Source organism: Lagopus leucura, unplaced genomic scaffold (assembly GCF_019238085.1).
Source record: "Lagopus leucura isolate 7727_CA_CO unplaced genomic scaffold, USGS_WTPT01 Super-Scaffold_100038, whole genome shotgun sequence".
Taxonomy (NCBI): domain Eukaryota; kingdom Metazoa; phylum Chordata; class Aves; order Galliformes; family Phasianidae; genus Lagopus; species Lagopus leucura.
In genome coordinates, this window is record NW_024962287.1 from 157,195 (window position 1) to 183,696 (window position 26,502).

The 26,502-nt window shown below is 45.9% G+C and overlaps 1 protein-coding gene across 4 annotated transcripts in view; it reads left to right on the plus strand.

Annotated features, from left to right (window-relative positions):
* EVA1A (eva-1 homolog A, regulator of programmed cell death) overlaps positions 1-26,502 on the plus strand; it is a 189,025-nt gene that overhangs the window by 111,337 nt on the left and 51,186 nt on the right. Inside the window, exon 1 of one of the 4 annotated variants that reach the window (XM_042883553.1) lies at positions 13,026-13,099. The exons of the other annotated variants lie outside the window; for them this stretch is intronic. The gene's annotated coding sequence lies outside the window, so the exon portion shown is untranslated. Of the gene's footprint in view, positions 1-13,025; positions 13,100-26,502 lie in introns of those variants that run through there. 4 annotated transcript variants of the gene reach the window in all.

A 26,502-nucleotide genomic window follows, 5' to 3' on the forward strand; every position in this document is an offset into this window, starting at 1 on the left:
TAGGGCCTCTGTTTCCCTATTAAATTTGCTGTCCTCCAACCTGTTTCCAGGGGCCTGGAACCTCTCCCTCAGAGATGTATTCAGTGAAAGCTGTCATAATTGCTTTGTGTTTAGAGATTCAGATTGGGCAATCTGTCACCTCCTGATTTGGTTGTGTGTATTAAGCAGTTCTGGGGTGCGATAGGCATGGTGCTGCCTAAGGGTGGGTGCCCTGAGATGGGCCTAGTAGCACCACCCCTTATCTGGAAGAAGGGGAAGAAATACAGTGAGGTCAGGAAATGCAGAGTGATTTTGCTGTCAATTAGCAGCACATTTGTTGGTGTTGCTCAACCATGTTATGAGGCCCGTCGTTAGGCATTCTCCCACGGTACCCCAATAGCTGCCAAGTGGCCATGAATGTCTCCTCCAAGGATCAAGAATTATTATGGTGAAGTTGTCTGTGCTGGGCTCAGTTTGCAGGCCACTAGTTGGACAAGGCTGGTTTATATTCCACACTGTGAACCCGCTGGAGCAGGGAAAGACTTCGTGGGTTTCACTGACACAACAGAGTTGTTTCTCTGTGGTTTTAAGGAAACATGCATACTTAAAGACTGAATAGCAGGATTGAAATCAGGAGGCAAATTAAAACATGAGTGACAAAAGGAACAAGCAGGAGTCAAAGAGTAGGTGAGGTTGGAGAGAGAGTGTGAGTGATAGCCACGGGAGCACATTTACCTTGGCTCCTGTAGAAGTCTCAGTTTTCTCTGTGGAATCTTCTGTTTTGGGCAGAGATACCACAAAACATAGCAATTTGTGCATCACAAATAACAAAATTCCTTTTGTTCCTTCTCCAGTGCTTGGCTAAAGGAAATCCTTACCACCTACTCCTGTGTTTAAGTGAGTGCTGAGTTCAGGACTTGTGTGGTAAGAAGGAATAAAAGCTAAGTTTGATTCATTCTCTACTTATTCTGTCCAAGTATTAGAAAATGCATTATGATCAGTTATTGCTGAAAGATCACTATTGTAATTGTTCTTTGATGAGAACATAAAGCAAGGGGATTTGGTATTCTGTGTGGTCTATGAGCAATGTGCTAAAGAAAAAAACCGAATCCTGTGAAGCCTTTCCCAAGAGCTGACATGTATTAGGTTGTTAAATAGCCTTCCATGAAGCATTCAGAGCCCTGTCAATTAATTGGTAAGTTACTGAGAACAAGCCCTAAGAGTTCCCTCAGTGAGTATTTGAACAGGAGTGAAGCATTTAAAAAGTTGATTTGAAACATTCTAGTGACTGAAACTATCTCACATGCCAACAAAATTGTGTAAGAAATGGGATTTATTTCTATTCTGAATGTCTACTTTCAACTTCTACCTCTTGTTCATTACCAGGGCTTTTGCCCTTGAGGCTGATTTTTATTCTGTCTTTAAATGCTTACAATCTCTTTGCATGCTCTTTGTGAAATTAGAGTTAGAGCACCTCATATCTTTCTCCAGGATGAAGTTTTCCAATTCTTCATTCATTCTTGTACCTTTACCCTGAAATCTTTACCATTTTTTTAGTGTCTGCAGCCTCTGAAATAGGCTCTGTATATCAGTAGCAGTTGCACAAATACCAGTTGGGATGATGCATAATTACACTGCTTCTTGTACAATTTCTACATGTGTTACTGCTGAAGATATTGGACTCATCATCCCTTGTAAACAAAACAGACTCCATAACTTGCTGGGCTTTTTCCAGCTTGCTGTTTCTGACCTCTTGTCTCATGTCTGAGAATTAAGCTCTCACTGTTTGATGTTACATCCAGGACTTTGCGTGTGTCTGTACTCAAATTAGAATCACAGAATCGTTTGACCAACCTACTTATACCTTGTTAATACATAGTGTGTGGAGAGCATCAATTCATTCACTGCCCTCTAAAATCACCCAGGAGTTGCAGAAGATCATTGTGTAGCAGTGAGCTGGGGCTGTACCTGCAAGCAGCTACTGGATTTCACTGAAGGATTTTAATTTTTAATATTATTATAACTGGGACTGTTGATTTTTATTATTGTATCATATTCCCTTCCGGACAGATGTTTGCTTACAGAATCTCCTGGGTTTTGTGGTTCTTCAGAAAACCACCTGGCCTGAAATGAACGTTTCTTTTTTCCTATTCTTTTCCTGCACTCATCAGATGAATTGTGGAGCATCTTCTAGTAGTGCATTAAGCACGTTGATTTATGCATGTTTCAACTGTTGTTTTTGCAGCCCCCCCTTTGGGGAGGAGTGTATGAAGCACAGTGTGTGATTTTGATAGGATTCTAAGGTGGTTTGGTTTTTATGAGCTATGTATTCACTTACGCATTTTATTTCATGTAGCAAAGGCAAAGAATTGCACCCACTAATTGTAGTGAAAGGAGGTGGGATTTGAAGTAGGCTGAGGTTCCCAAAGGAATTCATTCTTCTGTTTTGATGAGAGCCTTATTACTCTTCCCATGAAGCCAGAGGATCGTATCTGCTAACCACTGTGTATTTCTGGAGCTTTTACAAGTCTTGGAGATCCAGATGACAAATATTCCAGAATTCTTCAGGGAGTTGAACTAGATGGTGGAGGAGAGGTATGGCCTGCAATGATGGTGGAGGAAAGGTGTGATCTGCAGTGATGTTCTTAGCTGGCAATCTTTCCTGTATTATCAAATCCTCATGCCAGTATGTCACAGAACCATGGAATCATAGAATGGCTTGCGCTGGAAGGGACCTGAAAGATCCTCCAACCTCCCTGCCCTGGGCAGGGTTGCCAACTAAGTAGGTCAGGCACCACATCAAGTTGCCCTGGGCCCCATCCAACCTGATCTTGAAAGCCTTCTGGGCGTATATGTCCCACAGTTCTGTTGATTTAGCCAGCTCAACCTACAAGGCATTGTTTAAAAATAACAGTATATATGAGAGTTCAGCATCAGCATTTGTTATATTCTGTACAACTACACATGGAAAAGAAAGATTTCTTCTCTGAGGCACTGGGGATTTCGGGTTGAAGTGTTACCATGGCACAAGTCAGGAATAAGGGATATTTGATTCATGAATCTTAATTCACAGTTGCTTTAGGATGTTCAGAACACGTCAGCAAGACTGACTCTTGGGAGTGCAGATGGGCTGATGTTTAACAGATTAAAAACCAAATGAACAGTGCCATTAAGAGAGAGACAAAGAGATATGATATTATTCACAGAACATGACCATGTTTCTTTGCAATTACCAGTTTTGATGTGCAATGCAGTTATCGATGGTTTGAGGGTCAGAGAAGTTGGAGCAGAATTTGTAAGTGCCAGTGAGGTCAGAGGTACAGCGAGTCCTGGTTTCGGTTTTCCTTCCCCCCCTGCTTTTCCTCTCTTCTTTCAACTTCTTTATATGTTCACAGGATCACAGAAGCACCAAGGTTGGAAAAGACCTACAAGGTCACCCAGTCCAACCATCCACCCATCACCAATAGATCTCACTAATCCATGTCCCTCAACACAAAATCCAACCGTTCCTTGATCACCTCCAGGGTCAGTGACTCCACACCTCCCTGTGCAGCTCATTGCACTGCCTGACCACTCTTTTAGAGGAGTAGTATTTCCTAATGTCCAGCCTGACGTTAATGCTAAAGTTCCTAAGATTAAACCTCCTGATCAAACTCATCATCTTCCTGAGGAAAGAAATGCCATTCTGAGACATCAAATACAAGCAGTTAACTAAAAGCTGTCAGTGCAGTAGCTCCCAAAGTTCCTGGCTGTCCTGGCTTTATCAGTATTCCATATTGTGTGGATATGGAGCTGCTTAGAGGATTTGGATTTGGGAATGGATCACTGCCCTCAAGATCTACCCAGAGGATCTCCAGGGGAATTGTGTGCCTTCATTTATGTGACTGTTCATTGTAAATTTATGTTGCTTTCACTGACTTAGTGCAGCGAAGGTAGTGTTGGAGGCAATAATACAACCTGACTGTGAAGCCATCCCACTGTTAGTATTGTGGTATCTGCCTCCACAGAGGTGTTCTACTGCGTTTTAAAAATAGCTGTGGAAAAACAATGCCTGCTTGAGTGTTTCTGCCTCTGCCTTCTGCCTGTGACCCAATGTGAACTCATTTATGTAATGCTTCATTGCAGCAGAGCTGCTGCAGGGATGTGGCTGTTCCTGTGATCAGAGGTAGCTCTACCTCTGCTTCTAACTGTCTTCCCTGCTCAAACAGAAGTTCAACAAATGCCATGCTGGGAAGGAGGGGGTTTATTCAGGAACACAACACATCAACACAGTGCTGGCCCTGCAAGGTGGTGTTTTATCATATAAAACACTGCAGCTGCTGTGCCAGGTGAGCTTGCTGAGAGGGCTGTCTTTGTTCTTTCATACCTTAGTGTGTTGCCAAAGACTCCTTTTTCTCCTGATGCATTTCCTTCTCCCCTTGCAGGCAAAGGACAGTAGCTCAGTACTGCAGTATGGTGAAACTTGGTTGATACGTGTAATTTTTTTGCTGTGGTACCAAATGCAGAACAACTCTGTTGTTTGGGAAGATTTTGGTGTGCTAACACAAAGGTGAGTTTTCATACAGTTGGCTTTAGAGGAACATTGCTATAGCTGGCCAGAACTTTGCAGATGATGCTTCATGATGTTGTTATCAGTAGCTTTTAAGGAGTTGGTCTCAGTGTAACATAATAAAACATAACGCATAATGCATAGTTTTAGGCCAAGGACCTTCTCAATTATCTATGTCATTTGTGGAACTTATGATTTCTTGACTGTAGCACAAACCTAATGTATGCAAGGATAGATAATTCCAGATGGGCTTCCAGGTCAGAATTCAGAGCCAGAAATCTATACCACATTGCATTCAAAAGCACTGGTCAGAGGGCCTGGATGCCCCGTTTTTTGTTTTGTTTTGGTTTGGTTTTTTTTTTTTTTTTTTTTTTTTTATTTGCCTCTATATTTGAAGAGCAGAGGCTTTGTAGCATAAAGATCATTCCTACTCTGATTGTGAGCATTCCATTCTTTTCATTTTAAGAATGTGGTCGAAGCAACTGCTTCTCAGCTGAAACATGACATTGTGAAAACAGTGATCAGTGACCAGACATCTGTCAAGAATCACATCTGTAAGACTTGCATGCACTCCTAAGCTAAGTCAGAGCGCTCCAGTGGAGTGTGTTCCCTGGGACAATAATTCTGACTCATTTCCATGCCACAGATTCTTGCAGCTATTCACAGCAGAACTCAAACAACTGCATGCTAAGTATTCTCCTTGCTTTATCTCAGTGCTGGAGCTCATTTGCAGGACTTATTTTTCACCTGTTGTCTTTTCTTCTTTGTTTGCACTGTTTCCTACTCTTTCCATTTCTATGGGTAAAATTTCACATCTTAGCTTGGATTTTCTGTTAACATGTACTTGTCTCCTCTTCCTGCCCACGATGAGTTAGCCTGGAGGAAAATGCTGTAATTGAATGTCCATTCATGTGTGCTTTCAGTACTTCCCTTGCAGTATAGCTACATATAGAAAGCTTGTCAAGAACAGGAGCAACAGAAATGTCAGCTCTACCATTCTGTGCAGCACAAGGCACTCATTACAGGGACAAATAAGCTTTATGTGCTGTGGGAACATCTCACTTCCAAGTGAGTGACTTCCAAGGCTCCCCTGTTGACTCTGCCGCTGATCTCCCCGTTAGCTGCTGCAAACTAAAATTGGCATGTTCTCAGTAGGTAATGCCAGAGAAACCACAGCAAGAGGAGCTGTGAGGTGCGCAGTGAAACTCAGCTGTAACTCCAAGTTAAAATCATTGCAGAGAATATTTCAGTAGGGATGTGTCTGGCTCCAACATCTGACCTTGTGACCTGCTCCAACATCTCCATGTCTTTATTGTGGTGGGAGCTCCAGGCAGTGCTCCAGATGGGACCTCATGAGGTCAGAGCAGAGCAGGACAACCTCGTTCCTGACTTGCTGGCCATTATTCTTCTGATACAGCCCAGGATGTGGTTGGCTTTCAGGGGTGCAAGCGCACGTGATCAGCTTTTCATTAACAAAAACCCCAAGTCCTTCTCCTCGCGGCTGTTCTCAGCTTGGAGATCACTCTGTATCACAGAGTGGAGATCACAGTGGCAAAAGTCATAAAAAATACATGGGAAGCCACACAAATTCATATTTCAGTTGAAATGATCCTCACAGGCTTCCAGTGTGCTTCTGTCCTTTCTCTCACAGGTGTCCGGTGAGCCTTTGGCTTTTGTTACTCAAAGGAGATTTTGCCTTATTGGCAATCTTCCTGGTTTTAATTACCTCTGATTCTGAATTTGCAGTAGCTTCAGTTTGCTTTGGACAACCAGCGCTGTTTTCCGTATGATTAAATCTACTAATGAAGGACAAAGACTGGAAGGGAACTGATTCATCAGAAATAGTATCTCAAATCCATTTGTTTAGCTCTGCAGAGCTCTGGGAATGTTTCCCTTAAAAACCACAAACTGTGATACTTGGAGATGAGCAGCTGGGCGGTTCTGCTGAGTATAGAAACCAACAGCTCTCTACGTGGGCTAATTAGAGACCTTGCTGGTACCTCTGCGACGTTAGATGCTTCGCACAGGGTAAGGTCATACAAGAAAACTTGCTGGAGCCTCAGAACAGAATCTGACAGACCTTTAAGTTCAAAGCTTTCGGTTCTGCCTGGGTTCTCCTTGCCGCCCATGTCCTCCGAGAACAGTTAGAAGAGGAAAGTTTAAGTTTCTCTTTGTGAACAAAATCATAATTGCTGGAAAAATAAACTGATGTAATGTGAACCTCCTGGAGAAGGTGACACAGAGGCTTCCCAGAAGTTGCACGCTGAGAAACATTCTTAATCTCCTAGATAATGTAGAAGAGGAATGACATTTATTAGCTGCAAGTCCTCACAAGCTGAGGATGCAGTTTATAAAGCTGTATGTGGCTCCCTCTCCTTTTCCTCTTTTATTGTGATCCTTCACCTTCATCTGTTATCATAGTTCAGTGATTTATCGACATCAGAAACGTTTGATTTGTAGAACATCCATCAGAAGAGCAGAATAAGTGCCATTATTTCCTCTTAGGCTTTCATTGGCTGTAACTTTCCTTCTGGAAGTTTTATTTACATCTTTCTATTTCTAGACTAAGATGTATAATGTTTAAAAATAATTTCCTACGATTAATCTCTTGTTTCTCTGGGCTTTTTAAAAGCTCAGTTCAGATTACTGATGTTCTCTGTGCTGACAGCTGATGCAAACAGAAAACACAGCCCGACTTGTTGCCTACACTCCATGAATGAGCAGGCAGTCAGAATTAAAAGGTGCCCTGATTCAGATTCTTTCATTCAAGGTAGAGAATGTAAGCTCTACAGACAATCTATGATTCTATAAAACATCTGTGGGATAGGAATTGACACTCAGTGTCTTTGAAAGATGAATTTCCTTTTTGTTTATGCTGCTTGGGCTTTAAATGACGTAGGTTGTGGTGAAATGCACCTCTGGTATTTTCAGGTTATGGCACCAAGGAAAATGAAGAGGGTTTTGTTTGAGAGTTTCTGTACCAGTTCCACTGTTAATGAGATGCTCCTAGGTTAAAAATGCCTTCCACGGGTGACTTCCTATGTCTTTTCTTACATTAGTGACAGATTGGAGAGGAAAAGGTGGAGTGAGCCTGAAAGTGGTAAGTGGAGGTTAGAGGTGTAGCCAAAGTCAAGTGCTGGGGAGTTTAAACTGTAGGGAGCTGATGTTTTGAATTACAATCAAGTGATTAATGTTTCTAACATAAGCGGGTTGGGGAGTTAGAAAGGCTTGCAGCAACATGGTGAAGTATGGTGAAACCTGCTTTTAGGGATGTTTTATTTATAGCACGCTCATTAGGTTGAGCAGAATGGACAGCATGTGCTTATGTGGTTAATGATAAATCCATCTGAGGACCAAACTAGTCTGCTGGGTTATGAGAAAGCCATTTGTAGGTCAGATTTTCAGGAGAGAGAAGGACTTGAAAGAAACAATTCTTATTTGTTTTGGGGGTGCAGGGAGAGAGTGGAAGTTGAAATCAGCTTTTCTTCTGCTGAAAGTAAGCAGGATTTAAATGTTACAGATCTTTATTCATTTTTAAAGGTCACTTGCCTGTGAAGTCTGTGTAGCTGGTTACGTAAATACCAAAAGTAAAGCAGGAAGAAGCAGGCATGCTTAGAAATGAGCAAGGATGTTTTATAAAATAGCAGGTCATCTAATAATAATGTGTGAAGACTGCAGAGATTGCTGTGAAACTCAAAAGCCAGAAAAAGTTTCATCTTTGTGGAGTGGTTTTCTTTGTGGGATTCAGAAACATTATCGTGAAATTAAAGATACCGGACTAAAAAATTGTATGTAAAGCTGCTTGTTCCTTCTGTTTGGATTCACAAGACCTTCATCCTGCCTCCATGCATGGCTGGGGATAAATAGTCATAGAATCATGCCACAGAATCAGAGAACAGTTTGGGTTGGAAGGGACCCCAAGGGTCATGAAGCTCCAACACCCTTGTCTTGTGAACTTAGGAGAACTGAAAACCTCACAGGTAAATGACTGTCAGGAGGGGTTTGGTGCACTGCACATTGTCACAGATAAATAGGCAAAACCTATCTGGGACACACCTTTTCCCTGCCACTGTTCTTATTTTTAGATAAAAATGCAAATAATGCTGTCTTCGTTGTCAGGAAGCTACCTGCAAAGTGAGTGCTCTCAAATGCACTGCTCACACCTTTTCCAGGTGTTGCTGCAGGTGCTGTTTGTGACTAAGCTCAGTTATCAGGACTTTGAAAGCTGATGGATTATTTTGAGAAGGTATTTTCAGAGTGAGAAAACGCCACCTAATAAAGAAATGCATTGTATATAAATATACAGCACGTTACAGGAAGCTGCCTCAGATTAATTCTTCCCGAAAGCCGAATTATTACCCTCAGTATAATGAGCTAATAAGAGGCAGAGTGGCTTCTGCCTCTCTTGACATCTTGAGGAGGGGATGTCCTGCTGCACAGATAGGCTTCAGCGCCACGCAGCTTATTGGGCGTCAGCAGGGACTGCTGAACCAAATGGTCTCATCACAATCTGCCGTGTTTCCAGCATCAGAAGGCATCAGGATGCTACTATCGCAGTTATTTTACATATGGTAACGAATTTGTGTGTTATGCAGGCAAAAATATCTTGTGTTTGGCTCCCGTGTTAGACACTGAAAAATGAGGTGCTGAGATGGACACAATTCCTGAGGCTTGCCCTCCGTGGCCCCTGGATTAGGAGGGGCAGCTCTGGAGGTGATCCATCTCACCTGTCTTGAGCTGTGTTTGGATAAGGCCATTATCCCTCCCAGTCTCTGTTAACTACCGAGAGGCAGCGCAGGAGTTCAGCTCAGATACGACTGGGAGATGGCTGAGATGAGCAGAGATGCAGCCTGTCTCTTGGGTCGGAGGAGCTGCGCTTGGGCTTTGAACTGCAAGGGCTGAGGTCCGAGGGGTGATGTACTGTTGCTTCATTGCACAGACAAAAATCAGAGCCTCCAAACTGCATGAATAACAGCTGTGCAGAAAACTCTGATACTCACAGGGGTGGGCTTCCATTTTTGTAAGGCCTTGGGATGAAGGAGGAGTTTTGTGGGGCTTTTGGGTTACTTGTTCTGAGATGAGTTAGGTGCTGCTATACTTTAGTTAATTGCTTTAGCTAATCAAATAGTGCCAGCCACTGGAAATCTGTTCTCTGTATATTGTGTGACATCATGGCCCCTGGCACATTGGTTATCCCAGCCCATGACAGCTCCCTGGCGTTGTCCAGAGCTCATTCCAACAGAACTTTGGACGCTGCTGTTCTCTTTTCAAGGTTCAGGCATTGAACTTCTGAAGTGCGTGTGTGCCTGGGCTGTGACTGCTGACCTCATGGCCAAAGACCAGACCCTGCTGCGTTCACTCGTACACACGTGCCTAATGTGAGCAATGTAATGCAATCCCCACGGGATGAGGTATCACGGCGTTCGCTAACACTCTCTTATAGTCTCTTCGTCTCCTGATTTTATTGTTCTAGTTATCCTATCAAAACATATTTTTTATGGTTTCAATTGTGCTCATTGTATTATCCCTGTCAGGATCAGAGCTATGGGGGAACGGGTATAGTATGCAGGGCTTTGGAAATAGGATGGTGCTGCCTAATTCCTTGTCCACTATTCTCTCGAATCTATCGTGACTTTAGGAATCAGATTCTGGCCTGAATGCCCTGATCTGCATGGTGGACTATCCCTTGCACTGATTGCCATGGTCCGTGCAGGAGCATATCGGGATGTGGAGCTGACAGCAGTGTTCTGAGCTGACAGCAGTGTTCTGAGCTGGCTGAACAAACAGATCTGCAAGGCCTCTTCTTGACAGTCCACCAGCTCTGATCTGAAACATGACACAGCCTGAGACATCTGTTTCAAGGGCATAACTGCTCCAAGCTTATTTGAACTCAATACAAGGCTCTGTTTATATTTCTTTGATTAATTGAAAATAACCTCTTGTTAAGGGAAGTGACAGCTGATACCTTAAATTGTGTTCGAGTTTTTCACAAGAGAGAAAAAATGCGCCAAAGGTTAGGCAGGTCAAAGCCTTTGTTTGGATCAAAGCATGTATTGAACACTGTGTAAAAGCCAAATATTAAAGTGTTTCGTACATAAGTTTGAAGTTTGGAGTAAAATAATACTACACCAATAGATCTCTAATTCAGCTTGTTAACAAGCTACTAAATTCATGGAAGCACAGCGAAGAGACATACTTCTGATGGACTGGTTGCCAGCGTCTTAAAAATGGACTGTGTAGGTGAAGTCAGTGCTGTAATACCACATCCAGTTCTGGGAGGCACATTTAAAATAAAGCCTTTAATGCAATGGAAATGGCTCTCCAAAGAGCGACAGGCACAGTTTGTGGTCTGCCTGTAAAATCTACTTCACTGTGAGAGGCTGAAAAAGCTGAGCTACTTTTATGTATTTGGGACAAGGTTATGAGATAACTTGTCTGTGGTTTTGTAAGGTCAAGCCTATGTGGTGAGGGAAAAGCAGGCTCTGGTTTCCACGTGGAGCTGCACGGCCTGGGTGCTTTCACCAACATGTGAGCTTATGGGCTTAAAATGTGCCTGCTGTGCTGAAGGGTGAACCGGGACTGGACTGTGCCTTGCTGGGCTGGAGCCCCTCTTTGTCCATGCCTGTTCTGTTTTAGCTTGGAGAAGACAGGAAGGCTCCAGGGGGACCTCATTGGGGCTTTCCAGCACTTAAAGGGAGAGTATAAACAGGAGAAGGATCGGCTGTTTGTGAGAGTGGGTGGTGATGGGACAAGGGGAATGGTTTTAAAGTGAGACAGGGGAGGTTTGGGTTGGATATGAGGAGGAAGTTTTTCCCCCCGAGGGTGGTGAGGCACTGGCACAGGTTGCCCAAGGAGGCTGTGGATGCCCCATCCCTGCAGGCATTCAAGGCCAGGCTGGATGTGGCTCTGGGCAGCCTGGGCTGCTGGTTGGCGACCTGCACACAGCAGGGGGTTGGAGCTGGAGGAGCGCTGTGGGCCTTTGCAACCCAAGCCATTCTATGATTGTGTGATTCTTTGGCTTATTAGGAAAAAATTCTTCTCAGAAGGCGTGATGATGCAGTGGTACAGCTGCCCTGGAAGTCATCCCTGGAGGTGTTGCAGAACCGTACAGATGTGGCAATGAGAGATGTGGTTGGGACATGGTGGGGTGGGTAGGGGTTGGGGTTAGGGTTTCTTTTCTCAACCTTAATGATTCTGTGATTCTTGTGAAGCAGATTGAAGGGTGATGGCCAGAGCTGAAAGCAAGGAATGAAACCAGAGCAATACAGATTGAAAAGGAAGCTTTTGTTCTTGACAAGGTGATAAGCACTGAAATATCTTATCTGGATGGGTCGTCCTTCACTAAAAGTCTGTGATATGGAATGAAAGATGTGCTGTAATTCATGGTGGTGTTTATTCATAACGGTGCTCTGTGGCTCCAGCAATGCAGGAAATCAGATCAAGTGGTCATAGTGATCGGAGGTGAGACTGGCATCCATCCCAACCACCCTACAGCAGCAGCGTGGGTCCTGAGCCAGGAAGGCAAAAGGGCTCCTTAGAAGTGCTGCGGGATCCTTCCAAAGGGGCTCATGGCACTGCCTGCTGCATCGAACAGATGCTGGAACAACACATACAAGGTGTTTAGGTCTACAGGATGCTTTAAATTCATACAATCATAGAATTACTTGGGTTGGAAGGGACCTTAAAGCCTAATCCGAGGCCCTCTATTGTGGGCTGGTTGCCCCCAACCAAGTCAGGCTGCCCAGGGCCCCATCCAGCCTGACCTTGGGCTCCCCCAAGGATGGGGCACCTCTCTGCTCTAACAGCATCACAGCATTTGATGCTGTGCACATTGAGCATCCTGCTCAAAGAACAGAACTCAGATGAGAGCTCTCTTCATTCTCTGCTTTAATTCAACTTCTCACAGTTCCGTTTTGGTGGATTTTTTTTTTTTTTTCCCATTTTTTTTTCCCTCGCCCGTCAGCAGATTTTCAGGCTAGTTAATGAGGGGGAAAAATTCTCCCTTCCACTCCCCGAATTGCCTCCCCCTTCTTTCATGTCAAGGGCCACGTTTGGATTGGAGCCCGGTGAAGTTTCTGTCATTTCCTGTTGCTGCCCGCCCCGACACCGCTCCCAAACGCACACACACACACACACACACGGTCACACGCACACACGGTCACACACGCAGACTCTCACACACTCACACACACTACACACACGCTCTCATTGCTGCCCGCTGCTCCTGGGCTGTGAGCAGCCGCAGCCGCTCCTCTCTCCCGTCCCGGCTGTGCGCTGCTCCCCCCGGCCCCGCAGGCTCAGCTCTCGGGCAAAGCCGAACGGTAACACAACTTTCTTCTTTTCCCGGCAGCTCAGCAGCGCTTTTATTTTGATCCCAGGCAGCTGGGTGTTTAAGGCAGAGCCACGGCGCTCTTCTTGCTCGAGAACTTCCTTGCCGGTGGCCGCGGTGGGAGCCGAGCGCTGGGATGCGGAGCTGAGCGGTGCGGGCTGCCGGGCGGATCAGCGAACGCGGGGCTCGGGCTGCTCTGCAAACGGGAAACCGAAGGAGGAATCGTCCCGGCCGTGCGGAAGGTAGGGAGGGAAAGAGAAGGGGTGCGCGGCGTTCTCCGGTACGTGTTTGCCTTTCAGCTTCAGCCCGGCGTTTACCTCGGTGAGGGGTTTCCTGAGGCTGGTGGTGCGTGCGTATGGTCACGGTGGCCGCTGGCTGAAAGAACCGATGCCTGCTGGAATCTGCATTGCACTCAGGGTGGGCACGGGTCGGCTGCCGTCTGTACAAACCTGCCTGCCATCTCTTTCCTCTGACATTCCCTTTTTCGCGGGCCGAAAGCACGTCTATTTATTGATTTGGTGAGAAAATCTCACAAATGTTTGTGCTTTGAAGCGGGGCGGCTGTGACTTCATCTGCCATTTCTGTCCATCTCCTCTCGGCTGTTTCTCAGACAAGCAGGGCATAACGAAGTGACAGCTCTGTCCCATGCTGTGTGCTGGAGCCCACTCCCGGAGCTCTCAGGGTTAAAGCCTTTCTTGAACTCACTGACACAGGACGCTAAATTTCAGCATGTCAGTAGAGAGGGAGAGAGGAGCTTGCAGAGCATTGTATACCATCAAGCAGACAGTGGTGCACAACCCCAGGGTCCTCGTGGGCAGGATCAGCTCCAGCTCCTCCAGCTATGCAGCAGCATTTGGAAGGGCCAACTGTGTGTATAATATGCACCAGTTAATTAGAAGAGGGGAAGAACATCTCAGATCTAGCCTTGGGAACAGTGATCTCAATGCCTTGTGTGCAATGTGTTTAGCTCCAAGTCATTCCTAAACTCCTGTTACACTCTCAGGTCACCCTTGTTTGATGTTAGTTCTGCAGTGATCCCCGAGGATGGAAACACAGTGGAAGAAGGTACAGATGGGGATACCCTGAGCACACCTTCAGCACACCAGTCTCTTGCTGCAGCCTCCAGCTCAGGCACATTGCCTCCCATGGCCTGGGAACATTTGAGCTCCCTGCCCAGCCTTGGCATTCCTTGTCTTGCTGCCATAGGCAGTGATGAACCCAGGAGACAGTGCTGACAATTTGGTTTGGATTTGATTCTAGGCAAAAGCTCAAGGTTTTTTTACTACTCCCAGAAGAAGGGTTTTTTTTTGTTTTGCTTTTTGGTTTTTTGGGTTTTTTTTTTTTAATGCAGTTCTGCAGGTAATGCTCTTTTTTTGTCTTCCCATCTCCCAGACTCTTTCTGAGCACTGTGCTACTCCTCACTGATTTGTCAAAAAACGTTCTTTACTTTCAGTGTTCCCCACAGTTGGCCTCTGGGCTTGACGCTCTGTCCTGGCACACTGGGCACACACACAGCCCTCCACGTGGCTTCTGTGCACTGCTGGGAGCTAGGATGGGCTGGAGCACTCCAGAAAGGCAGTCTGGATGTGATCACCTTGTTTCACAGTGTAGGAAAGTTTAACAACGTGTTGGCAGCTATGCCAGTTAGCTCTGGGGCCAAGGAATGGGCTCTGGCACCGTTTGGTTTGCTAGTAGAGATGCAGTCAAGAGGCTGATGAGCTCATATAAGAGAGGGAGGGAAGAAGCTGCAGCAGGAATTACTGCCAGCACATCTAAGAAGCTGAAGAAATAGTGCTTACCTGGAACCACGTTTTGTATTTCTAGATGGGGAAGGAACCTGAATAACAGACCGATGTTTTTGCAGGAGTCCAGCAATTCAACTCTTCAGCTGAGTCACTGCATGTGCAAGGGAGAGTCTAACCATACTTCAAGTGCTGCCTGGGAAGAAGGGTGGTTAAGACCTAAAGTTCATTAGAAATCCATCTCTGTATTTAGATGTTGAGAGAAAGGCTGTTTCAATACAATTTTGGGTGGGCTGATTCTAAACTATCCTAAAACTTAACCCATGGATGCTACAGTGGGATCTTACCTTAGTTAAGAACAATGCAGTTTCATCCTTAAATTTTGTGTCTAATTTTGAACCCACTTTATTTTAAGCTGATGTCACTGATTTCAGTGAAGTTATTCCTGATTTACAGCAGTTGAAAGTGGATGAGTCCATGTATTCGGGAACTGGAGGGTTTTGAGTCTCACCTTCTGGCTTTTCTGTCTTTTTCACTTTGTCCACATCTCATGAAACCTTGCACTGTATAAAACCAAATGCTGAAGAGCAGGTCCCCGTCCCATCTCTCTCCTAGGTGAGCATGTTCTCCACACCACGCTTCCAGTGCTGATGTAGCTTTGACAGATGAGTCAAGGGATGGCAATTCCAGTTCTGCTGCTTGCCCTGGGAAAGTGCTCTGGAGCCCAACAGACCGTACTGTCTGGAAATATTTCCTGTTGCACAACATAAATTGTCTGTTTCAGTTTAATCCTATTGTCTTAAATTACATCACCGAAGTATTACCTTAAGTAAAACCTCTCTTCTGCACCGCCTCACTGCAGGAGGGAAGGGAGTACTGTAAGAGGCCTCAGGTTGTGAAGGCTGCAGGAAGGTGGGATGAACATGTGTTTCCCTTCCCCCTTTCTACATATTCCTCAAATGCAGGATGAACAAGCCTTGCTTTGTATCACCTTAGCTCTTCTGGTACTCTTAGTACTTCTGGTTCCTGAATCAGACCTCTTGGAGCTGCTGAAAGGAGCTGTAGCAAGGCTGTGGCAAGGTGGGGATGGGCCGCTTCCCTCTTCAACAGTAGGATGAGACGTGACGGCCTCACGTTGCACTGGGGCAGGTTCAGGTTGGTGCTGGTCTGTCCCTGGAGGCGCTCAGCAGCCGTGGAGGTGTGGCACTGAGGCACACATCAGTGCATGGTGGGGATGGGCTGGAGTTGGACTGGGGAATCTTGGTGGTCTTTTCCAGTCTTCATGATTCTGTGGTTCTGTGGTTCTGTGCTTTGCAGACTGTGGTGGCAGCTGCAGTGTCTAGCAGAAATTTCCCATTGCTGGTGGCTGCAGGTGGCTCTGGTGGTCCTGTCAGCTGCTCTATGTAGTTCAGTGCTTCAGCTCAGTGTGGTGCTCCCTGTCCTTCCTGAGGTTGCTTCAAGGATGCTCTGGTGCTTCATATTTCCTGCTGCCTGTTTCAGTTTCTGCTGGGGTTGGAGCTCTAGTTCTTGTGGTATTTAAGTGCTGATACTTGAATTAAGGTAACATCTACATGCTCTACTGAGTCTTCAACTCACCTGCACAGATCTTGTTTTCATTCTAAGGCAGTGTTGCTACCTGAGGACAGCTCTTGCCTTGTTCTGCAGGGAGCTGTTGGTGGCTGCTCTGTTTATGGGCTGTTGCCACAGCAATGAGGATGTGTAGCTGGGACAGTCAGGAGCCAGAAAGTTGTGTGCCTCCTTCCTTCTCCACCCCTCCCCAGACAGGGTCTTGTTTGCGTTGACTGTTCTTAAACGTTTGCTTCAAAGGGCTGAAGATCGATATGAGCCTGAGCTTTGACACTGTGCAGCTCACAGTTGTTTAAAATGGTTTGATGCTGAAGGTGGGAGGGTGGCTGAAAGAACTGCTCCTGACATGGCTGCCCCAGGTGCTGGTGGCTGTGGCAGTCACTTGCTCCCCAGGGAACCGGCTGGGGACACCAAATGCTTTGACACGAGCTCAGAGCTTCTCCTTACTGCTGATTTCTTCTGGAGCTGAGCTGCTGAGCACGAGGTGAGAGGCTGCTGTGTCCCATCAGCAGTCCCCTCAGCCATCCTTTCCCTCCCTGGAAGTGTTATTTTTGGTACATTCATACAAGTCTGGGCCTCCATGCTCAGTCCTGTGGGAGGAAGCTTGAGGCTGGAATTTCGTAATAAGTGCCAGATTGTTCTCTTGAGGCAGAATGAAGAAGCCACTCCTGTTGCTTCTCCAGTTCTTGTTAGCTCTTGTTCAGCTTAATCTGGTAACTGTGAAAGGTTTTCTTTCCCCACTGAGAACAAACTTGACCCTGCAGAAGGTCAGCATTGAGGTGTTTGCTCTGAGATCTGTGATCTCCACAGAGCCATGGTGGGAGTCCCAGCTCAAGCTACTCAGACGTCATCTTCGTCATGCAAGTTTCCAGCAATTTGCTGGGTCAGATCACTCTGGATGCACGCCGGGCTCTCTGCAGCAATGCTGTAGAGCAGCGCTGCTGAAAATGAGGACTTTTGACCAGAGCCTGTTTGCTCTCATGCCGAGGTGCACAGTGCAGTTCATCTCCTGCACTGGCAGCAGCTGGCTGGCACTGCATCAAGCAGTTCAGAAAGCATTCTGCGCTCCTAAAAAATAAGAAATAAAAGCATTATGGCACTGTCACTGATTTCCCAGTGACCACATTATTTAAAATTTCTCCTTCTGACCATTGGAGAGACAGACCACTTCCTGCTCTCTTCTTGACCATCTCTCGTTGAAGCGCTAGTTATTTCTGCAGGGACTGGAGCAATCGAAAGCTGAGAACATTTGAAATGGATGTAATTTAAATATTTTGGTACTGCTGTAACTGAAATGTGCACAGAGAACGTGCGATGTCAGTCTGAGTCTTCTTGGTTATCAGTCCCTGTACTAAGAATAATGAGAGCGCTGTGTGAAGCCCGTGACTCCTCCTCAGAGCCTCTCACACTACCTGCAAGATACTGTTCTAGATTAATAACATACACCTTGTGCTCCTTTTATTTTAATAGCCACTCTGATTCCCCTTTGAGATAGCCTAAAATGATGAAAATAATGTGAGGATTCCATTTACTTTTTTTCTTCTTTAGAATGCATGCATGGACTGCATGGTCTGCAGAGATTTATTTTTCTTTAATGAAATCAGCCTCCTTTTCCTGGCTAGCAAAGTGCATGAATGTCACATTTGAATATGTGCTTTCGAGTTCAGTCCTTTCCCTCAGACATATTACTTTACACTGCATTTGGCTGCATTAAACTGCAGAGCTGATTTACTACATCAGTGCCCATGAAAGACTCAAATTCCTCCAACTCCTGTTCTGTTGTTCCTCAGTATTTACTATACACAGTGCTCCAGTTTTGGAATAGTTGGCAGACTGGAAGCTTACATTTCTTATTTTTTTTACATTGCACCCTTGGTGCAATGGTTACAATTAGGTTCATATATTTAGCACGTTTGGAGTTCAGTGCTTTGTAGAATAAGTACAAAAAGCTTTGAGAGCAGTGATGGAATGAATGCCATAGTGTGTGTTGTGCTGGGCACCAGATATACAATAAGGAAAGGATGAAGGTGTGACCAGAAGCAGAGAAACTCCCTTCTCTCTCTTCTGCAAGCAAGAGCTGGAAGCAGGGAGTCATTCCAGTCCTACTTGCTGCCTTTTTTCCTCATTCTTAAGGAAGTCTGGGGATGTTTTCTCTGCTGCAGTCCAGAGGTGAGAAGAGTGCTCTTCAGCCAGCTAAGGAGGCTCGAATGGCAATGCCAGGAAGGGTCACTGTCCTCTCCAGTTTTGCATCCAAATGGTTGTCACCTCCCTTCTCTGTGCAAAAGCTGCAGCAGATGGCCTGAATGGAAGTTCTGGGTATGATATTTGGGTCTAAATAGCTTTCACTATTCAATTTCACTGTTTTAAAGGCAAGCAAATGCTTCATGGGGAATTCCCTCCTCTTCGTTTGCTCCCTTGAAGAAACCCCAGCAGGGCAAACCTGCCAGGCTTGCTGACTTTCTGAGCAGTGGCTGTTCAACTGGATTGCATGCAGTGACAGAACAGCAGCAGAAACCCTCGCTGGAGGGCACAGAGCACACTGTGCAACAGTCAGACCAACCTCCACCTCTGACTGCAGCTGTCTGCAACGTTCTGCATCGCCCCTCCTTCACCTGGAAGCAGGCAGCCAACATCTCGTTCAAGGAACGGTTGGATTTTGTGTTGAGGGACGTGGTTTGTGAGAACTGCTGGTGATAGGTGCATGATTGAACTGGATGATCCTGAAGGTCTTTTCCAACCTTGGTGATTCTGTGGTTCTGTGATCTCATGGCACCGTGGGAGCTTCCAGTTGAAACCTGGGGCAGGCTTCTCTGCTGTGCCAAGTTGTTGGTGAGAGGGCCCAGCCGGGAGGCCTATTGACAGATATCCCCGCCAGCTGGCTGCCCCTCAGCACCTTCTCACCTGGCATGTGGGAACACCTAATTGCCCTGCACAGACACCTTGTCTCCCAGTACAATCCCCGTATGCTTACAGGTTCTGAGTCATGCCTGAGAAATTCGGTGCTCTCCTTTTGACCACGTTAGATCCCTGAACATTTCACACAGGGGCTCTGGGTCGTGCTGTGGGCAGGATGCCTGCAGGTTCACGGTGTCATTTGTTGCAGCTGAACTGAAGCTAACTTTCCGGAGCTTGTTTTCGCCAGTGCAAAAGAGAGGCTGTGCAGGTAGAAGCCTTGTTGGCTTTAATCAGAATTTGCTAAAAAAGGTGTGCGAGGCACCGTCTGTTGTTGCTACTAAGAGAAATTCTGCAAATTAGGAAGGGGGTCACATGGCTATCATGCCATGTAGTGTCACTTTATTTTCTAGCAGCACTAAATAGTCACTGATTCAGTCTAGATATTGCCTGTTCTGCTGAGTTGCTGCTGTGGGGCAGGAGATTGCCTGCAAAAAAAGAAAAAGAAGAAGAAAGTGTCCGTGCAGGGCCCAGTTTGTGCCCTGCAAGCTTTTACTGTGCAGCTCCCTGCCCAGCATCACATAGCAATACAGAGAACAAGGCAAAGAAGAGTTTGTGACTCACCATGGAACAACATCAGACAACCAAGCACACCCATGTGATTTTAGGCAGGGCTCAAGAATTTCATTCCCTTAGCTTCAGCCCACAGGGCGAATTTGTTCATTTCCCTGGCATTGCAACAATGGTAAAAACTGTGCACCCGTTTGCCCTGAACTGGTGTGTTTTTTACTGTGAACCACTTGCCGCTTCTGTTCTGTGAGATAACAGCAGTTGCAAAGGATCAGTTCTCAGGTACTCTTCTGCATTTACCCTCTCCTGACTGTACGCATTATCCTTAAAGCAAAAGTGAATGGTGTGTAGTAATGCAAGTGGACTCAACATAGAATCAGACAAATTCCCTACTCAGAAGCAAGTATATTTTACAAATGCTTGTTGGGAGATGGATGCCAAGCGGTGAGTTGTTTCCTATCTCCACAAGAGATGATGGGAGAGCTATTAGGAAGGTTGAGGTACCTATGTCTCTGGAAATGGAGTGCTCCAGTGGTTAGTATTTCCTATGTATTTGGTACATGCTGGGTTTTGAGTCTTTTCTGAGAGTTATTTGGGTGAGTATTCTTTGGCTTGGGCTAAAAGTGAGATAGCTGTGCAGTAGCATAGATGGCAGGTTCCAGTAGCTACACTTGTGTCCTGAGCTGGAGAGGAGTAAAGGGATTTTCTGGGAAACAGGAATTCAAGCAAAGACATGAAGAAAACCACCTGCTTCAGACAAGCAACCTTGAGAGGTGGACTTAAAACGTTGTGTCTCACCTTTCTATGTCTCCTGGCCGGCCTAGAGTTATTTCACAACATCACAACCTGAAGCTGGCACCTTAAATCGTAGCCCTGTTGCAGTGGCTCTTACGCAGTTTATACTGTGCCCCTAAGATTCCCTTCAGCATTGCCATGGATCTGAGGTGGGGAATAACTGCAGCTGGGGGAGAAAAGGCACTTGTGTCCTCCACCAGTCACAGAATCGTGGGGTCGGTAAGGTTTAAGATCATATAGACCAGCCCCAGCCATCCCCACCGTGCCCACTGACCACATCCCTCAGTGCCACATCTCCGTGGTTCCTGAACCCCTCCAGGGCCGGTGACTCCACCACACCCCGGGCAGCAGTGCCAGTGCCTCACCGCTCTTCTTGAGAAGACTTTTTTCCTGATACCCAACTTGAACCTTCACTGGCACGACTTGAGGCCATCACCTCTCATTACCCAGGAGAAGAGGCTGCCTGTACCTCAGCACAGCCTTCTTTCAGGGAGTTGCAGAGCAATCTGGTCTCCCCTGAGCCTGCTCTTCTCAGACTGAACCACCCCATTCACGATGGTAGGAATTTCATCGTATCCAATGGCAAAATGAGAGTGCTGTCTCAAACCCATCTGTCAGAGGTTTAATTCGTTCTTGTTTGCAACATTCTCAAAAAACAAAAAACCATGAGACTTTTGTGAGTAATTAATGAGGGAAGGTTGGAAAGAATCCCCCAAACTCTCTGTTGTACACATTGCTTGAAAAAAAGGCACTGCATCCAGAGTGAGACCTCCCAGCATGTAAATTCTCAAATTGTATCTAAAAAATTGAAACCAGAGGTCTTGTTGACCCTGGAAGAAAAAGCAGATTTCAAACTGGGGCTCAGAAAAAAAACTCTGACTTCATCAATATTTCTTCCTTCTATATTGATGAATTGATGCAGCTTGTCTGTGTTGTGGTTTAGTCCTGTTTATCTTCTGCATTTGCATACATTTTATTTCTGGGTAATTACGGTTTCAGGAGCTGCAAGGTGGGCAGCTGAAGGACCACATAATCTCTGTCCTTCTTCCACTGCAACTCTGAGCTTGGGATGCTGCCTTTGTGCAAAAATTTCCCCCCGAGGGTGGTGAGGCACTGGCACAGGTTGCCCAAGGAGGCTGTGGATGCCCCATCCCTGCAGGCATCCAAGGCCAGGCTGGATGTGGCTCTGGGCAGCCTGGGCTGCTGGTTGGCGACCTGCACACAGCAGGGGGTTGGGACTGGAGGAGCGCTGTGGGCCTTTGAACCCAGGCCATGCTGGGATTCTAGGATTCTATGAATTTTTGTGATAGGGACCATAGTGAGAATGTGAACTTTGTTCCACGGAAAACTGTCTGATATTTCAATCTGAGAAATCTCTTTGGGTCATAAGGATGTACAGATTAAAAACACACTGTATGGGAAAGCTTAACCTAAAATCTATGTGGCTTCTAAGGGAAGTAGTTCTACCTTGTTTCCACTGAGCCACGTGACTGTGACTTTGAGAATGATGAAGTAAACTGGACCAGAAATGCCCAGAAGGGATGTGCACTGCCTGCGGGTACCCCAGGGAGCCTTTCCCACCCATCCAGAGGAGGGCAGCTGGTTCTGCTGCCATGGTGCACTGCATACAGACAGGCTTTTCCTGTAAGGTTCAGAGGGCACAGAGAAGTCAGTGCTAAGGCAGATTGTTGTCTTCTTAAATTTTATTTATTTCTTTGTTTTGTGAGAAAGGCCTCTGGTCTTTCATTCCTTATTGTGACTGTTTAATTTTTTGTACTGTAAGTCAATACCAAATTCTTCTATTTGATTTTGCTTTAGCTTTTTTGGATCCTGCATTTCTGCACGTGGGCTCATTACAGCTACTGTATGCTGGGAAGGCTTGTAGAAAAATTCTAGCATGCATTTGTCTAAATGATGTCTGTTAAACGTTGGAGCACAGACAGCATGGAGGAGCTGTAGAGCTCTTTCCAAAGAGTTTGAATGGCATCCTTGGCACAAGAACAGTGAGGAACGAAATAGCTGTTAGGTGTGCCTGGATGTTCCTCCGAGAGCAGGATCAAAGTTACAAAAAGAAACGGTGGTTTTGTTTCTCCTCAGTTGTTAGTGTTCAGAAACTTCCCAGGTTCTACATTGCAAGGCCTTCATCAACCAGATTTTGTACACATTTACAGTTGTTCAAAATAGTTTCCAGGCGGTGGGCAATTAGCTGTTAGAAATGACCTACAGTTTGGTGGTAATTTGGTTAAGTGAAATCCTTAGGAAAGGGAGCATTCCAAATCTTTCATGTTCTGTGCTTCTGGACCGCATCTTCTTCACAAGATGAGTCTCCTTTATCTCCTGCATTTCAGAAAGGAACAGACGAATGCTGGCAGGAAATACAGGAGGAACTCTCCGGATGGGCTGAGCAGCAGGAAAAGCCATTAGCTCCAAAAAAACCCCAAAGAAACACTTTTACGTTTTTCTAGGAGAATTAAAAATGCAGTCATTCTCTCTCCCTCCCCGAGAACTCCGTGTACTCTGTTCCTCTAGCATGAATTCAGCATTAAGAATGGCGTTGTGCTGCCAGCAGGGATTTGAGCATCTGCAGAGGTAGGGGAAGCACCAGATTCATGATATCTGGATACAATTCAAACTTTCAGGAGGGCACCTCCTGCAGCACCCTGTGGGGCAGGTTCCTTTGTCTGTGACCTGAATGCATGAGGAGGTGACCTGCAGAGAGAACCCCCTTGCTGACTGGTAAGCAGCAAAGAAACAGAATTTAAAGTAAGGTGCAAAGCACTCAAAGTTTAGCCATTTTTTAATACATATGTAAATGAAAGTAATTTTCTAACACTCTAGAAGCTGGGCCGTGGACTTTACAAGAAGATGCAGTGGTACAAGGGTATTGCTTGGAAGGAACTATCAAGTACCCAAGCAGCTACTTAAAAAAAACTTTGCTTTGATGACTTACTTCAGGAAGTTTTGGTTAAAATATTGATTTAAAAAAGAAAGATGGTATCTTTCTCTCTTCCTGTAAATACTGTGGTTTTATGTTTATCCTGGTCACTGACTCATGTATTTCCAGTTGCTGGGAATAAATTTCCAAATGTTTGGACCTGCAGACGCACAGAGTTTACAAGCAGTTCCTTGCAGTGGCTTTGCAGATCTCCTTATGATAACACACCATTTCTGTCTCCAAGCACAACAGGCTTAATCCCAACACAGTGCTGTCTGGGGTGGCAGAAGGAGAGGAGCAGCCTCGTCTCTTCTGTCCTGGAGAACCTTCCAGCACTCGTAAGCCAGCACGGCCGGCCTGGATGAGCCTTTGCTCGGCACTCCGTGCAGGGGGTGCAGCGTGGGAAGTGCCAGCAGAGCCGTGCTTACACCTGGGGGGCGGCTGTGCGGGTACAGGCACAGTCTCTGCTTGGCCCTGTCTCCTGGTGAAGCTGTGTGTGCTGTTATGGTCTCTGTGTGGGACCAGGCTGCCTTCATCTGCGGAGAATGCGTGGGAGCCCTCAGTAAGAATTTCAGTCTATTTAGGCATATAAAGCCTATTTAAAGCTTTATATGGAAAAAGTAAGGACTGGAAATCCACTCTCAGCAATGCAGTCAGCGTGGGACTTGGTTAATTCACCTTGAAGCAGCCTTTAAGAGAAATAGGTGCTGTGCTGCTGGTAGGACGTGTGAGTGCAAAAGAGCAGCGCCAGATAAACAGCAGACATTGCAGCAGCTCAGCTAGGAGGCGATGGGATCTGCACGGCTGGCAGCATTGCTAAGCAGATCTGTTTGTGCTGCGGCCGCTGTTTCTCACAGATGGGATAAAAATAAGATAGATTAAGTATATCCAAGAGAAAATAGTTTTGCTAAGGCTTGAGCAAGCTGCCAATGTCAGCAAAGGGAGCAAGTAATGTAAGCAGACTTCAGAGCAGGAAAGCTGCAGAGTCTCCTGCTGGAGAGAGCAGAGGAATCTGGCTCTGCTCAGTGGATGCAGGGCGAGGGGCTGTCCAGGCACTTCAGGTGATTTGTGTCTTCTGTGTTTACCATCATGGTCCCAATGGAGGGGGGGGGGTTTCTCTTGGCTAATAAATATTCCTGCCTCTAATTTAAAATGGTTTTCTCCCCACTGTTCCCTTTGTGTTAACCTCAGCCTTGGCAAGTCACTCAGGCCGATATGTTGGTGTTGAGGGCCTTGCAGAAGTTTGGAGCCCGATGTCATCGCTGCTAATGACCTTTCTGCTTCTCCAGAGTTAGATCGACATGTGGATGTGATTTCACATCCATGCTTCCAGCAGTCCTTAAGAATGGCCAATTTAGGCAAGGTGAGGAACTGCTCCCTTTAACCATAGATCTATCAACAGAAGGAGCAGCAGCAGCACTCCTGCCATCTGTGCAGCTGGGTTCTCCCTTGTAAGCATGGAACTGCTGCTAGATGTGATGGCAAAAGCAGATGGTGTATCAGCCTTTGGTGGGCTCAGATGAGCAATAGTGCTTCTCAGATGCTTTGCTGTAAACTGGATGCGAGTTTGGCAGATCATCTGCTCATCTGCCTTCATTTAGTGAGCCGTGAAAGCGGCTTCCTGTTGGTTTTTGTTCTTTTTTTTTTTTTTTTGGAGAGTTACTGCAGCTGGTTTAAGCTGATGGCATACTGGGGTCCATACTTCAAATCCTTGGGAGTGCTGATGCGTAGAAAAACCCTGCACCAGATGATAACTTAATCCAGGGAATTATTTCCTAAGCATCCAGGGCCTGTTTACCTTACCTGCTCCCTGGCTACGCCACGGAGGCCAAGTCTGAAATGGTGCTGCTCTGATTTGGCAGCACTTACTCCGCTTTGGCAAAGTGTAAATGATAAGGGGCATAACAAGAGGGAATGAGGAGATTGTTCTTCATACATAATGGCTATCTGTTGGCCTCTGGAGAGCTTACTTTAGACAAGTTTTTAAAGGCACTTGATTCAAATAGGAGTAACCTTGGTGAAAAGGGATTTGAGGTTGTGTAGGGAATATTCTTGTGATGAACATCTGCCCACTTTAGACTAACAACCATATTTGTTATGTGAAAACAAATACGTCTGTCTGACCCAGATAGCTTGTAGAAGGGGGCCAGAAAATAAATACTGAGATAATGGGTCACCAAAGAAAAATACCAGCCCCAAACATCTAAAGACAGATGGCAGCACTAAGAAAGTAAAGAAAACTCAGGCAAAAAGCTGCTTCTTATTTCCTTTTTCACATTGCCTTTAAAATAAAGACAAGTATAGTTTTCCAGTGTGGTCTTTAGTGGAGTTGGTGAGTTTGATGCCTGGGGAAAAAGGATTCTAACTTTGCTTTCTCACTGTGTTTGAAAACCGCATTAGACATGTGTCTGGGTAGAGAAGTTCGCTCCTCTCCATGTGTGAGAATGATTAAGCCAAGGGTTTGATTCGCTTTTTGTGAGAAATAGTAACGAGATATAAAAACTGAGTCAAGATTCTGGATGGCCAAGAAGGAGTTGCATGCAGGCAATGTTTTGGCTGCTCCATCTGTCTGCCTCTGTGAAAGCGATGCCATTAATGCCAACACTCTGATCTGTCTATCTGTCTGCCAAGCCAACATCAGTCTCCCATCTGGGCATGATGCAATTTCCTCTGCTTCTTTATTAGGAGATTAAAGAAGCTGCCTCTTCTCCTTTTCCTCGTAGTTAATTTATTGTTTCTGGAATGAATAACTTTTAGTATTTGAAGATTTCCTGCAGATGGATGAGAAGCAAATAGGAACATTACAATGACAGCATTTTATAGGCAAGTATCCAGAGAAGGGCAACGGAGCTGTGAGGGTCTGGAGCACAGGTCTTATGAGGGGTGGCTGAGGGAGCTGGGATTGTTCAGTGTGGAGCAGAGGAGGCTCCGAGAGATGTTATAGCTCCCTATAACTACCTGAAGGGAGGCTGTGGTGTGGGGGTCGGCCTCTTCCCCTGTGTGACCACTGACAGGACGAGAGGGAATGGCCTCAAGGTGTGCCAAAGAAGGTTTAGGCTGGATATCAAGAAATAATTCTCCCAGAGAGTGGTCAGCTGCTGGAATGGGCTGCACAGGGAAGCTG